We start from the raw sequence: 17,056 nt of genomic DNA, 5'->3' as shown, positions 1-17,056 counted from the left end.
AAAAATGAGTGAAAATCTCTGACCCGTCCCCACCCCAACCCCTATAACTTTTGACCCAGGGGTCAGATCAAAATTCCAAATAGTGCAGGGTCGCACATAATGCTCATAGCTACCATGTGTTTAAGTTTCAAGGTTCTAGTGCTTATGGTGTAAGAGATAGTGGCTAGGACAGACGGACAGACTGATGGTGGAGATAACCACAATGAACCTGTTAACAGCCAACTAACGCTGCCAACAAAGCACAAGCTTTACGTGTCAGGATGTGGCACTATCTATACAAACTGCATAAGAAATAACAAGACGCTTAGGGTTTGAGGGACAACAAACCTGATTATGAGTCTTCCACACCTTAAGCATCTTAACCCTTGCATGCTGGGAAATTTGTCGTCTGCTAAAATGTCGTCTGCTGAATTTCTAAAATTAGCATTTTCTTCGATTTTTTTTCAAAGAATACTATCAGAATAGCAAACAGTTTGGATCCTGATGAGACGCCACGTTCTGTGGCGTCTCATCTGGATCCAAACTGTTTTCAAAGGCCTTTAAAATTCGGTTCCCGCACTGAAAGGGTTAAATATACTTATTTGCTTGAGTACATGTACCTGATAATAAATTATTATTATTACCTGTTTTGGCATCAACAAGCTTTATCAATTGGCCCTCAAATTTTGCACATAAACGCTTCACGATCAACCAATATGCCTTTTCATTTTAAGTTGGAAAGCAATTTAGCCCTTATTCGGCCATAATAGGGCGGAGGATCGATTTAAAATACAACTATTCCAGATACAAAAATATTAATTCATTTATTTAATGCACTTATTTTCTTCTCTTTTGCTACGAAATGACCAGTCATATTTTGCACTAGCAGATGATATTTCTTTTTTTACATATAAAAGGTAAAAAGAAATTCAAGCAGCATTTTATAATATAAATTTAAAAATGCACTAAATCATGCACTTAAAAACAATATTATTGTGATTCTGTTATTTATAATCATTAATAATGCCTCATTTTTCTATATTTTATGGTTTACTTTCTATTTTACCAATTTTATGGTTTATCTTGCTTATTTTCTGAATTCAAAAGGCACTGGCTTAAAAAAACTGTCTATGCATGTAACTGTATATTGAAATCTCATTATGAGTGATTATAAATGCATGATAAAATTCTAACATGTTATGTTATAGATAAATCTATATTGTTTGTATTTTTCCTAAACATTATTAGCCACCGTTGTGGTCAAACATATTTTTTGTTTTATTAATGACGTTGTTTCACAGATTACTGTAACAGAGCTACAGATTAGGTGCGCATTTGTGTAAATACCCAATGTAAAATTGCCGATTACGCATAGAAAAATAAAACCATGCGTTCCGAAACCCAATTGAAATTGTCGATTACGCATATCATATTTTTCCTTTGCATAACGAGTAAATCTGTCCCGGAAATACCCTGGTCCCAAATACCCGGATTCTTTCCGCTTTGTCCAAGCGCTTTCAGTATACGTGTTATTGTTGTGAAAATGTAGATGTTAATGTTATACTTGTTATGTACAAACTGACTTAAAATAAAATTTGTATTTGTATATTTGTATACCATGTGCTCAAGTGTTTTCAAATTCAGAATGACATTTCCCGGTATTTTAGAATATTCTGGCTTGTTTTGTTAACAAATTGTAGTGTAAATACAAACTCAAAGTAAATATTTAAAACTACCCGATTCACACTGAAATCAGTTTTATAATCCACCAGACATATGTTGTTAATCACAAATAATAGATTTCAGAAAACAAAGGTAATGTTTACAATATCAGCAAAAGATGTCAAGGATGATCCGACAGTATCCAAATGAAAACTAGTCTTGGACAAAGTGACAATGGCTTCAAAATTGTGAATTTCAGACTGATGAGAGTTATATTCATCTATTGTTAGATGCATTTGAAACATTTAAACCTTAAAATATTCCTCGATGCAGTAATTTATATTCATTCACCAATATATGTAGAAATGTATCCAAGAAAATGAGTATTCTTTGATTTATAGCGTGACATAAATATGTTACGACTCTGGTTGACTTTCGATACAGAGTTGGCTTCAGAGTACAGGTATGTCAATACCATATAAATTGTACGCTGAAGTTTCTTTAGCTAATATTTTTCAAATGTTGACAGACCATTCACATTGCTGGGGTTTGTTGATTTAAAGACTTATTATCATCACGGGCAGAAAAACATTATAGACATTAAACAGCGCGTCATTAAGTAGACAACAGCTGCACAACTGTATGGTAAAAGGTAAATATGTATCTTAATAATTATGTTGACAACTAGCTTACGTAGCAACGTCCGAAAATATGAAATATCCGACATGTATTTCAATATTTAAAATTCAAGATATAATGACGACTGAACTGTTTACTTTAAGGAAAAAACGGTAAAACTATGTTGAAAATGAAACACAACAAACTAAATACTTATCTGTTACGGCTTAACGACTAATTATCCCAATATAACACTGTCATTGAATCGCACATTTCAATTATAATTATTCCCCTTGAAAGTTAATGCATATTGACATAACGAATTCATCAAACGTTATCAAACATTAGTAATTTGAATTGCATCGGATTCGCACAATATTATGTGGATGTAAATCCGATCCGGTTGTTGTTTATGTGTCAAGCTCATTTTGTCAGTGACTGAGTGAGATATAATAAATTTCTTCCGTAATAAAATCTACTGTAAAGTACACAATGATACTTACGTAATTCTGTCGTATCCGTCTGAATAAACATCCGCTGCACAAAATATAGACATTTGTATTAATGATAATTAAACACAATCATATTTTCTGTGTTTATTGAATTAATAACACTGAGTTTCTTTGTCGCGTTACAAGATGACGGATGTCTAACGCTGTTTGTGAAGTGACGTCACAATGTTTATCTGTGCGCGTGCCCTTTCCCATAAAAGTATTTAAACACAAAATACTCGAAAACTTGATTTTTGCCAGGTATAACGCCTACGCCAACAGGTAGATCGCATTCTTGTCCATATACATGTCAAATTTCAGCAAACGTGCTGGGCCAGTTTTCAAGGCGCCCAAATCGCAGTGATTTGCCTCAACTTAACGAAACTTAGCCCCCTTTATCATTCGTTCGAATGAACGTCATCAATGATGACGTCCAATACATCACTCATTCCATACCAGAGTTGCGACACCTTAAGGGTTTCGCGGGATGGAATGAGTGGGGAGATCAAATCAAATTGAAAGCCGATTATTTCGACAAAAAAAAATTGGGTACGAAAAAAATAAATGGGTACGAATAAAAAAATTTGGGTACGAAAACAGTTGGGTACGAAAAAAATTTTGGTACGAAGAAAAATGGCAATAAAATGATTGGGTACGAAAAAATTTGGGTACGAAAAAAAATTGGGTAGAAAAAAAATGGGTACGGAAAAAATTTGGGTACGGAAAAAAATTGGGTACAAAAAAATTTGGGTACAAAAAAAGTGGTTACGAAAAAAGAGGGTACAAAAAAAAATTGGGTACGAAAACATGTGGGTACGAAAACAATTTGGGTACGATAAATAAAAAAAGGGGTACGAAAAAAATTTGGGTACGAAAAAAGAAAATTGGGTATGAAAAAAATTTGGTACGAAAAAAATGGGTACAAAAAACATTTGGGTACGAAAAACATTTGGGTACGAAAAATATTTGGGTACAAACAAATGGGTACGAAAAAAAATTGTGGGTACAATGGGTTCATGTTAAGGTTTTAGCATGGCAGACGCCGGATGGCGAAAAGACACGACATGACACAATGAGCTGGCTATGACAAAACCTGAGGTTTTTTCCGAAAACAGTCGAGCTCATAATGCATAAATCAGTGAGTAATAGTACTTATACTCAATAGGCACAGGGTATAAAATCAGAACCACTGGGCCGAATCTGCTGAAACTTGGTCGCATTATAGATTATGGTCCAAACAAGCTACAGAATGAGCGCTTCTGGACCTGACAGCGTAAAACATTAACCGATAATGGACAGCACAAAATGGGTCATTTTGTACAAAAAAAACCAAACTTAAAGTGGCATTTAAGACATTTTAGACATCAGAAAGTTGCAAATGTTTAATATTCTGCACTCTTCTGGTTTGTTTTTTTTACAAATTTAGAAGCATTTATCCTTGAGGTGTATATAAACCCTGTTATTCAATGTCAAAAATAGCTAAGCAGCAATGCCCCTTTAACATTATTCCTTATATTTAATTGTATTGTTTAAAGAAAGAACTGTGTATATTTAATGATAATGGCTCCGTATTTCACACTTGATAGGCCACTGCTGGGGCTTGAACCCAGAACTCATCTCACATTGTAAGATGCATTTTTCAATTAAACTACAATGACTGTATCGTGTTAAGTGGAGCCAACATACACCCACATAAGTGAAACGAGAGCGCCGATGGCGTTAAAAGCATAGGTGCAAGATACAGGGAAGAATGGCGTCACGTGGTATAATGTAGTTCGATATCGCCATCCGCGAATTTCTCAAATCAATAATTTCAAACAATTACCAACTATTTAAATAGATAATCTTTCCATTTACATCAGTGTTTGAAACGCTTATGAAAAATAATTACCCAAGCCTTTCAAAATTTAAGCACGGACAGATCTGTATCGAACTATTGTTTTCACAAATGAAAATAGACGCTACCCTATTCGTCTGCGTCAAGAATTTGTCGTAAAACTTGTGGTAAGCGTTTGATGCAGACGTGCACAACAGATTGAGTTCTGAATACAGATTTCTGGATGCAGATTTTTATAGAAACTCCTCACAGCAGTTACTTCCCTTGCTTCGCCCGGTCAGTAACTTCTAGTATAAGGGAGGCCACTGCGTAGGAGATTGAGATTTATAATGCAGATAGAATTGTTTTACGAACGAAATTTGTTTTAGGTTATAAGAAGATTTTTTGACATAAAACGGTCTTAGAAAAATTCACTAAAAACGGTGTCAGCAATATTCTTGGAAGAAAACGTTAGAAAAACGTTTCCAAAAAAAAATTGTAAGAATGACCATATACTAAATTAAATAGATATTTCGTCTGATTTTTGATCAGGTAAGGCTTCATAAAGAGCAACCGATTGATGTGGATTTTCGAAATGTGGTATATACCATAAGCATAGGTGCGTAAACGCACCTATGCTAAAAATCATTATGTTGATATATTTGTCCTGGGCGTTTTCTGACATGTTGCATAACTGTTTACCACAAAAAATGTCTACATAGATAAATATACATACATGTAAATGGGAAAAAAATGAACTGTCTATTTTTAATTTTTGCTTCTTATATACACATTTCCTAGCCTGCCATGATTTATAATTATATCATGTTGAAATCATTTATAGACAGAATATTACTGAAACTGCAATAAACAATAAGATAGATAGATAATAATAATGTTTAATTCTATCTAATGCAATGAACAAATGTTCTTCCGATGCCATTTTCACTAAGGTATAGGTATTGAATCCTGATATACGACTAAAACTGAACATCTAAACAGCAGTATTTTACATGAAGATTACTCACAAAACCACAACAATAAAATTATAATACTCGATGAATGAACTGTCCGAAATCCGAAAAATATGTACACTACAATAACAAGACGTTAATAAAAATATGCACGTTAACATTATTCAAGATATGAAAGCAATATATCAAGGGATATAGGAAATATTTGGGGTGTTACGCACAATTTAACATAAAGTCAGTGTGCGAATTTCACTTTTTAAACCACAAGCCCGTTCGGGCTACCAGATGGATTTTTTCACTATCCCGAACCAAAGTTTACTAGCCCGAACTGTTTATCACAAGTTTTTAAAATAAGTTTATATTTTTGACGGTTCTGGATAGTTTTTATTGCAGGTAGGGTGTAATGATGAGGATTGCAACTAACAGTTGATCCCAATTAGCAGGAAATGTTATTATAATATTTCAATGACACAATACGATTATAATATTTATGTATGACGATATTCGTCAATCAATACCTTACATGCAGTCAAGAAGCAAAGGTTTTTTTATCCAATCTGTAAATAATTTTAGATGTCACTTGTCCCAAATTAGAAATCCGAAACATTAAGCCTAAAGTCTGAGGCCGTATGATAAAGCGAATAGAGGGCAGTGTCTCCTCCCCCTAGCTTATTGTTCTTTTTTATAGTCTTTCTAGGTCCAATTCTGGTGAGTACATTGTGAAAAAATATCAACCAGACCATCCGTAAAATCGCATGTGTATTCATCATTCTAGATATTTTTTTATCAAGAAAGTCGAAAATAAATTAAAATCGACAGATAAAACCGTATCCGGAAACAACTGTCCGAAAACATATCAATATAAGTCTTTGCACGTGAAATAAAATATGCATATCGTTTAACTGCCTAAACTGAAAACCAGTAAAAAGTAACCAAGCAACTATGCAATCAATATATAATTTGGTTGACATATTCTATTAAAATATGATAGTTCAATGCGTTGATTTGTCAATAGATCATTACAAATCCAAGATGGCGGACATTAAAAACATTTGTAGACTTGTATGGTTTGCTGAAAGTACAGCAAATTGAACAACCTGGGTAGATCCGCATTTTATTCGCACAGTATCAAAAAAAAATTTGTCATTCAAACTCTCGTCATGTCAACATAATCGGAAGGGTGAGGAAACGCGATACAACGCTAAATAAACGCTAGATATGGTTCAAGCGATGGATGAAAATAATATTTTTGAGCATTTTTTATTTCAAAAGTTTGAAAAATCAATAGCCCAATCGGGCTAGTACCCATGGAAATTCAGTAGCCCAAAACGAGATCAACAAGCCCCGGGCTAGTGCAAATTTCGAACACTGTAGAGTTATAAATAATATGCATATTCTACGTGGAAAAAGGGTCATAATTCTTACAAAATGCAAGTGATACAGTTGTCTGCTCTTGTTTTTAGGTTGGGGTCATGTTGGTTAACACGTATGCAAAATATGGAAGCAATATGTCAAGGGACATCCCTTGCAAAAAGTTAACCCACTTTCATACCAAAACACACTTAAACCAACATAAAACTGTGTTTTTTCTAAGTTTTTCTGAGCGGAAGTTGGTTTTTGCTAATAAAAGCGAGTTTTATGTGAGCTAAACTGTGCTTAACTGAGTTTAAAGTTGGTTTTTTAAAGTAGATGTGTGTTAAAGCGAGTTTTTTTGCTGTAAGAAGTTGGTTTTTTATGTGTCAAAAGTGAGTCTTTTTATTTATGAGTTGGTTTATGTGTGTTTAAGTGTGTCTTTTTGTTTCATAAGCGAGTCTTTTACAACAGAAGTGGGTCTTTTTATAAACAGAAGTGGGTTAAAGCGAGTTTAAGTTGGTCTTTTTATAAATAATTTGAAAGCCGCAACAAGGCTAAAAGACTCACTTTAACACACTTATCAATAAGTTGGTCTTTTGTTTATTAACATAACTCAACAATAAAACAATAATTCTTCAACTAGGTCTTTGTTTCATGTTTATAGCCATATATTATCAAGGTGAATTGTAAAGGGGCTTTTTTACAGCTTGTTTGCCATTGCACCTTTTGTACATTTATGGGCTCCCCATAATTTTAAGGAAACATTGGATAAAAATTGCTCTTTCAAAACATCACAGGTTCACAGATACTATAAAAATGTTAAAATGTTCAAACTTAGTTTTATACCTGAATATGAAATTGTTTGTCTTTCACTTTGAATCAATACATAAATATTAAATATATTATAAGAACAATCACACATCTATAAAAATCTGAATACTTCCATTTAATTCATGTTCTTTGGAGAATTCAATAGACTTACAGTGTGTTTTTTATTCATTTTTTGAGGGGGAGAGTGACACTGTTTCTATAATAAATAAAACTAGTTTCAGTGTGAAAGTGTTGATTAATATATGGAAACTTATGTGGGCTTGCCAGCATCAATTATATCTCCTCAACATAAAAACAATAACTATTTTAACTTTCTTATACTGATATTTAACCCCAATACAATTAATGCCTACCACATTGACCTTTAACATACGATTTAAAAGGCAATAAAAATCAATAATATTTATACTATTAATATTATTTGCTAACACCATTCAGCATGTTTTTTTTTAAATATTCACAATTAAATATAACATGCTAAGGGTGCTGTGTATTATTCAATAAATACATATATGTTGGTGTTGAAATCAGTAGATATTTCTCAGATTTAGTAATTGGCTGACACACATAAGAGATTAGCCCTCCCCCCCCCCAATTAAATCATAAACATAAATTCTTATCACAGTATCAGTGCTCCATCTATAGGCCTAACAAAGGGGTGTTGATAGACTTTTGATTGGCTGAGCCACCATCTATTTGAAAACAAGCGACTTTGATTGGCTGGAGACAGGAAGTTATGTTTTGAAAACAAAGGGGGTTTTCATCAACTGACTTTGAGCTTTAAGGTATAATTGAGTAACATTAAGACTTATAATTCTAGTTTAAAATGTCTTGAATAACTTTCAGCATGAAGTATTGTGTGGTGAAAACAATGTGTATGTACTACAATGTGTAAATCAACAATAAGTTTGTTGCAAAGGAGATTCAAAGTGGATGGTTAAAGTGATATGGTCTCATAATTCATCAACTGCCTGTTATCTTGGAATACTGAAGAACAGTTGTTTTAGGTTTGTATTTTCATTTTTACATCACTTTTTTATTTAGTTTTATATTGAATTAATTATGATCATTATCATATTTATGTATTGTCACTGGGAAATGTAAATGGATAAGTAAAAATGTAATGCAATTATAAGGAAAAACAACACCATTTGAATAATTATGGCTGTATTTTATGATTATTGTCATCTTAAATGTTATTTATACCTATTTCTGGTCATTGATGAACAGATTTCTTTCCCACATATTCAATGAAAACTTTTATATTTTAAATTTGAAGGTTAAAATCCCAAGGTGAAATTTACATTGATTGGAAGATTCTTTGGATAGAATATTCCTGCCAAAAGACAGCAGAAGGGGGACTAACTGATGTATGGATTTTGACACCAGATTTTACCCTGCACGAGCAGCCCAACTTGAGTAGATCAGGAGTGGGAAAACCGAGCCCTGTCCTTGACCAAGGAAAGTTGGATTTGTTGAGAGGTAAAACTATACAGGTTTTAGCATTTGAAAGGCGTCACACTTGTGACTTCCGACCAGTCCACACAGCCAAATGAGACCACATATCTTGGTACATTTTCAAACAGTATTTTCTACCACACGTAATTTCTTTTAATTATTTATGACAAGCGTTAAGTCACATGTGATCACAGGATTTAAATTGCAAAAATAAACAAACAAAAACAACAAGCAAACAAACTTGTTTTGATTTAAATTAATAATATTTATAGTAACAAGATATACCATAACAGCAATATTTATCACTTACATTATAAAATATCTTTCAGGACCTGATCTCAAATGAGATCATGCACAAGACGCACCTCGCAAAGGCCATGACAGTATAGTTTTCAGACCTGATCAGCTGGTGACTGCTCTATGAAGTGCTGTTCAACCTCCCCTAAGGGGGAGATTCGAGAGGGTCTCCTGATTGCTGAACACTACGCCATGGTTGGTATGATTCTTTTTTATAGGGAAAAAGGGGATTTAAATATATAGGTGTTCTACTGCCTCCATATTCATTTTGAAACAAACATAATGCAATTGATTCAAATTTGACTCCAGCACATAATCTGTCTTGCGTTAATTTAATACTACTGCTAAAATTTAAGAGTTACTAAAAATTGTGTTTGTGTATAAAAGTTTTGAGAATTTAACACATAGGCAGACAAAAATAACCTCAATATAAAGTTAACGATCAAGCTCTAATTTTGAACGATATAAAAAATTCAAGCAACAGTAATTTGCCTCCTTGTTTCAAAAACCTCTTTTGAAATCCTTCTAATGTAGATGATGTTAAAATGGGATATCTGAACTGATGATATTGATGTAAAAGTTTATTCCACCAAAATCAAGTCATTCAGATCAGACTTGATTTGGGTGGAATAAACTTCTACATGTTTTTTTAATACTGTAATGTACAGTAAAATCCTGCATTGATTGTTCATATACATTTCAGTTGTCATCTCCAAAAAGTTTGCCCTGCCCATATCAACAGTGGAAGAGAACATGAGATGGGCCTTGAGGAGGCTTCGTGTCATGTACTGCGGGGAGAATATATAAACTGTTTAGTGCTGAGCAATATGTTCCTTTGTTCATAGGTGTAAATATGTGTAAAGGGCTATTCCAGGAAAAGATAGGATGAAGGATTCCTTAATGTTGTCATTTTATAAATCCGGTACCACCAACACAGTTAAAAACAATTATTATTAATTTTATCCTCTGTATCACCTCTCACTAACTGAAACTGTATATAATCATGGTTCATACCCTTCCTCCCATTTTTACCTGTGGTAGCCCAAAGAGGAGAATGTTATTTATTTTAATTTATTATGTTAAATGTGCTCGCATATTGTGATAATGTATCTTGGGTAGATGTTTTCCTGGTTTTGTTAAAAATGCACTGTAAAAATGTTCACATTATTTGTTTTTTTTTAATATAAACATTGTTTTTTGCAAATTGTGTGTGTCTTTTATTTATAATCACATGGGGCTTGTAATGATCTGTTGTGATTTTATCTCAAATAACCTTTTTACCATTAAGGTGTAAATATTTTTTTTTACAAAGGTTACCCTTGCAAAAAGTTAACCCACTTTCATACCAAAACACACTTAAACCAACATAAAACTGTGTTTTTTCTAAGTTTTTCTGAGCGGAAGTTGGTTTTTGCTAATAAAAGCGAGTTTTATGTGAGCTAAACTGTGCTTAACTGAGTTTAAAGTTGGTTTTTTAAAGTAGATGTGTGTTAAAGCGAGTTTTTTTGCTGTAAGAAGTTGGTTTTTTATGTGTCAAAAGTGAGTCTTTTTATTTATGAGTTGGTTTATGTGTGTTTAAGTGTGTCTTTTTGTTTCATAAGCGAGTCTTTTACAACAGAAGTGGGTCTTTTTATAAACAGAAGTGGGTTAAAGCGAGTTTAAGTTGGTCTTTTTATAAATAATTTGAAAGCCGCAACAAGGCTAAAAGACTCACTTTAACACACTTATCAATAAGTTGGTCTTTTGTTTATTAACATAACTCAACAATAAAACAATAATTCTTCAACTAGGTCTTTGTTTCATGTTTATAGCCATATATTATCAAGGTGAATTGTAAAGGGGCTTTTTTACAGCTTGTTTGCCATTGCACCTTTTGTACATTTATGGGCTCCCCATAATTTTAAGGAAACATTGGATAAAAATTGCTCTTTCAGAACATCACAGGTTCACAGATACTATAAAAATGTTAAAATGTTCAAACTTAGTTTTATACCTGAATATGAAATTGTTTGTCTTTCACTTTGAATCAATACATAAATATTAAATATATTATAAGAACAATCACACATCTATAAAAATGTGTATACTTCCATTTAATTCATGTTCTTTGGAGAATTCAATAGACTTACAGTGTGTTTTTTTATAGATTTTTTGAGGGGGAGAGTGACACTGTTTCTATAATAAATAAAACTAGTTTCAGTGTGAAAGTGTTGATTAATATATGGAAACTTATGTGGGCTTGCCAGCATCAATTATATCTCCTCAACATAAAAACAATAACTATTTTAACTTTCTTATACTGATATTTAACCCCAATACAATTAATGCCTACCACATTGACCTTTAACATACAATTTAAAAGGCAATAAAAATAAATAATATTTATACTATTAATATTATTTGCTAACACCATTCAGCATGTGTTTTTTTTAAATATTCACAATTAAATAGAATATGCTAAGGGTGCTGTGTATTATTCAATAAATACATATATGTTGGTGTTGAAATCAGTAGATATTTCTCAGATTTAGTAATTGGCTGACACACATAAGAGATTAGCCCCCCCCCCAATTAAATCATAAACATTAATTCTTATCACAGTATCAGTGCTCCATCTATAGGCCTAACAAAGGGGTGTTGATAGACTTTTGATTGGCTGAGCCACCATCTATTTGAAAACAAGCGACTTTGATTGGCTGGAGACAGGAAGTTATGTTTTGAAAACAAAGGGGGTTTTCATCAACTGACTTTGAGCTTTAAGGTATAATTGAGTAACATTAAGACTTATAATTCTAGTTTAAAATGTCTTGAATAACTTTCAGCATGAAGTATTGTGTGGTGAAAACAATGTGAATGTACTACAATGTGTAAATCAACAATAAGTTTGTTGCAAAGGAGATTCAAAGTGGATGGTTAAAGTGATATGGTCTCATAATTCATCAACTGCCTGTTATCTTGGAATACTGAAGAACAGTTGTTTTAGGTTTGTATTTTCATTTTTACATCACTTTTTTATTTAGTTTTATATTGAATTAATTATGATCATTATCATATTTATGTATTGTCACTGGGAAATGTAAATGGATAAGTATAAATGTAATGCAATTATAAGGAAAAACAACACCATTTGAATAATTATGGCTGTATTTTATGATTATTGTCATCTTAAATGTTATTTATACCTATTTCTGGTCATTAATGAACAGATTTCTTTCCCACATATTCAATGAAAACTTTTATATTTTTAAATTTGAACGTTAAACTCCCAAGGTGAAATTTACATTGATTGGAAGATTCTTTGGATAGAATATTCCTGCCAAAAGACAGCAGAAGGGGGACTAACTGATGTATGGATTTTGACACCAGATTTTACCCTGCACGAGCAGCCCAACTTGAGTAGATCAGGAGTGGGAAAACCGAGCCCTGTCCTTGACCAAGGAAAGTTGGATTTGTTGAGAGGTAAAACTATACAGGTTTTAGCATTTGAAAGGCGTCACACTTCCGACCAGTCCACACAGCCAAATGAGACCACATATCTTGGTACATTTTCAAACAGTATTTTCTACCACACGTAATTTCTTTTAATTATTTATGACAAGCGTTAAGTCACATGTGATCACAGGATTTAAATTGCAAAAATAAACAAACAAAAACAACAAGCAAACAAACTTGTTTTGATTTAAATTAATAATATTTATAGTAACAAGATATTCCATAACAGCAATATTTATCACTTACATTATAAAATATCTTTCAGGACCTGATCTCAAATGAGATCATTCACAAGACGCACCTCGCAAAGGCCATGACAGTATAGTTTTCAGACCTGATCAGCTGGTGATTGCTCTATGAAGTGCTGTTCAACCTCCCCTAAGGGGGAGATTCGAGAGGGTCTCCTGATTGCTGAACACTACGCCATGGTTGGTATGATTCTTTTTTATAGGGAAAAAGGGGATTTAAATATATAGGTGTTCTACTGCCTCCATATTCATTTTGAAACAAACATAATGCAATTGATTCAAATTTGACTCCAGCACATAATCTGTCTTGCGTTAATTTAATACAACTGCTAAAATTTAAGAGTTACTAAAAATTGTGTTTGTGTATAAAAGTTTTGAGAATTTAACACATAGGCAGACAAAAATAACCCCAGTATAAAGTTAACGATCAAGCTCTAATTTTGAACGATATAAAAAATTCAAGCAACAGTAATTTGCCTCCTTGTTTCAAAAACCTCTTTTGAAATCCTTCTAATGTAGATGATGTTAAAATGGGATATCTGAACTGATGATATTGATGTAAAAGTTTATTCCACCAAAATCAAGTCATTCAGATCAGACTTGATTTGGGTGGAATAAACTTCTACATGTTTTTTTAATACTGTAATGTACAGTAAAATCCTGCATTGATTGTTCATATACATTTCAGTTGTCATCTCCAAAAAGTTTGCCCTGCCCATATCAACAGTGGAAGAGAACATGAGATGGGCCTTGAGGAGGCTTCGTGTCATGTACTGCGGGGAGAATATATAAACTGTTTAGTGCTGAGCAATATGTTCCTTTGTTCATAGGTGTAAATATGTGTAAAGGGCTATTCCAGGAAAAGATAGGATGAAGGATTCCTTAATGTTGTTATTTTATAAATCCGGTACCACCAACACAGTTAAAAACAATTATTATTAAATTTATCCTCTGTATCACCCCTCACTAACTGAAACTGTATATAATCATGGTTCATACCCTTCCTCCCATTTTTACCTGTGGTAGCCCAAAGAGGAGAATGTTATTTATTTTAATTTATTATGTTAAATGTGCTCGCATATTGTGATAATGTATCTTGGGTAGATGTTTTCCTGGTTTTGTTAAAAATGCACTGTAAAAATGTTCACATTATTTGTTTTTTTTAATATAAACATTGTTTTTTGCAAATTGTGTGTGTCTTTTATTTATAATCACATGGGGCTTGTAATGATCTGTTGTGATTTTATCTCAAATAACCTTTTTACCATTAAGGTGTAAATATTTTTTTTTACAAAGGTTACAGGTCAAACAAGCAAAATTTTATGATCCCTTAAGCGAACAAAAGACTCACAAAAACCAACTTAAACACACTATTGTAGACAGAAGTGTGTTTAAGTTGGTTTTTTGTGAGTTTTGGTATGTTGGTTTTTTGTGAGTTTTGGTATGTTGGTTTTTTTGTGGGTTTTGGTATGTTGGTTTTTTGTGAGTTTTGGTATGTTGGTTTTTGTGAGTTTTTTCTGTGTTTAACTCAGTTTTAACCAAGTTGGTAAAAAAACCCACTTTAAACACAGAAAAAACCAACATACCAAAACTCACAAAAAACCAACATACCGAAACTCACAAAAAACCAACATACCAAAACTCACAAAAAACCAACTTACCAAAGCCCACATTTATGTAACAAGTGAGTTTTTTCTGTGTTTAACTCAGTTTTAACCAAGTTGGTAAAAATACCCACTTTAAACACAGAAAAAACCAACTTACCAAAACTCGCAAAAAACCAACATACCGAAACTCACAAAAAACCAACTTACCAAAACTCACAAAAAACCAACTTACCAAAGCCCACATTTATGTAACAAGTGAGTTTTTTCTGTTTTTAACTCAGTTTTAACCAAGTTGGTAAAAATACCCACTTTAAACACAGAAAAAACCAACTTACCAAAACTCACAAAAACCAACATACCAAAACCCACTAAAAACCAACTGCCAATACCGCTTGGTTTAACACGGATAAAACTCGTGTTTAACTCGAGTTTTACACACTTATTTGGGAAGGGTACAGGTCAAACAAGCAAAATTTTATGATCCCTTAAGCGAACAAAAGACTCACAAAAACCAACTTAAACACACTATTGTAGACAGAAGTGTGTTTAAGTTGGTTTTTTGTGAGTTTTGGTATGTTGGTTTTTTGTGAGTTTTGGTATGTTGGTTTTTTTGTGGGTTTTGGTATGTTGGTTTTTTGTGAGTTTTGGTATGTTGGTTTTTGTGAGTTTTTTCTGTGTTTAACTCAGTTTTAACCAAGTTGGTAAAAAAACCCACTTTAAACACAGAAAAAACCAACATACCAAAACTCACAAAAAACCAACATACCGAAACTCACAAAAAACCAACATACCAAAACTCACAAAAAACCAACTTACCAAAGCCCACATTTATGTTACAAGTGAGTTTTTTCTGTGTTTAACTCAGTTTTAACCAAGTTGGTAAAAATACCCACTTTAAACACAGAAAAAACCAACTTACCAAAACTCACAAAAAACCAACATACCGAAACTCACAAAAAACCAACTTACCAAAACTAAAAAAAAACCAACTTACCAAAGCCCACATTTATGTAACAAGTGAGTTTTTTCTGTGTTCAACTCAGTTTTAACCAAGTTGGTAAAAATACCCACTTTAAACACAGAAAAAACCAACTTACCAAAACTCACAAAAACCAACATACCAAAACCCACTAAAAACCAACTGCCAATACCGCTTGGTTTAACACGGATAAAACTCGTGTTTAACTCGAGTTTTACACACTTATTTGGGAAGGGATAGGAAATATTTGGGATGGTATGCAAACTATAACATTTGCACGCTAATGCCGATGCCGGGGTGAGTAGGATAGCTCCTCTATATATATTTCATATATAATAGTCGAGCTAAAAAGTAAATTTACTATAAACAACAAGCTTACCTAAATCACAACTTTAATGCAATGCTTATAACAATTAAGTTACAAAGATATTTCATTGATTAAAACTAACTTATTACTATTGGTTGCCCGCACTGACAACCATCTTTAGTATGTTGGTTGCCCAGATAAAGAATAACAAGCCCAGAATTATGTACATGTGTATATTATACTTTTTTTTAATAAAATAATAGATAATCAAATAAATTTGCTGACATTGCACTTCTCAATGAATGATGTTTTATTATGAGTCTGAATTTAATCATTTCCTATTCCTTAATAATGAATGTTATAGTCGTATATCAGGATTCAATACCTATACCTTAGTGAAAATGGCATCGGAAGAACATTTGTTCATTGCATTAGATAGAATTAAACATTATTATTATCTATCTATCTTATTGTTTATTGCAGTTTCAGTAATATTCTGTCTATAAATGATTTCAACATGATATAATTATAAATCATGGCAGGCTAGGAAATGTGTATATAAGAAGCAAAAATTAAAAATAGACAGTTCATTTTTTTCCCATTTACATGTATGTATATTTATCTATGTAGACATTTTTTGTGGTAAACAGTTATTTCTATTAATTTAATATATTGGGTGGTTTACAGGGCAAAATCAGAAATGTAAACGTTGTAATTCACTATTCATAACACTGATAACTATCATTGAAAATTATCTATATATTCATTGTGAAATGGTTTTGTTATTTTTACATTATGACATCATTGTTCCCTGTAATTCTAATGTTGAACACTCAAAAATGTAAGTATAATAAAGCATGGAAAAGCATAAAATAAAAATAAACTTGTTGACTTTGTTAGATTGTCCATTTTTTTGCACTCATTTCCATAAAAAAAAATATTAT

General features: G+C 32.5%; 1 long non-coding RNA gene across 3 annotated transcripts; it reads left to right on the top strand.

Annotated features, from left to right (window-relative positions):
- Nucleotides 1-8,998: 8,998 nt before the first annotated feature.
- Nucleotides 8,999-14,129, top strand: LOC127848719 (uncharacterized). 3 transcript variants are annotated; one of them, XR_008034649.1, is made up of 3 exons: nucleotides 8,999-9,206; nucleotides 9,512-9,678; nucleotides 13,908-14,129. It is a non-coding gene; the product is annotated as an uncharacterized LOC127848719 (long non-coding RNA). The 3 variants fall into 3 exon arrangements; XR_008034648.1 differs by lacking the exon at nucleotides 13,908-14,129 and adding an exon at nucleotides 10,183-10,327 and having other exon boundaries at nucleotides 9,026-9,206; XR_008034650.1 differs by lacking the exon at nucleotides 13,908-14,129 and adding an exon at nucleotides 10,183-10,327 and having other exon boundaries at nucleotides 9,027-9,206; nucleotides 9,512-9,674.
- The last annotated feature ends 2,927 nt before the right edge of the window (nucleotides 14,130-17,056 follow it).

This window comes from Dreissena polymorpha, chromosome 10 (genome assembly GCF_020536995.1).
Source record: "Dreissena polymorpha isolate Duluth1 chromosome 10, UMN_Dpol_1.0, whole genome shotgun sequence".
NCBI lineage: Eukaryota > Metazoa > Mollusca > Bivalvia > Myida > Dreissenidae > Dreissena > Dreissena polymorpha.
This window is presented reverse-complemented; position numbering and strand designations above follow the sequence as displayed.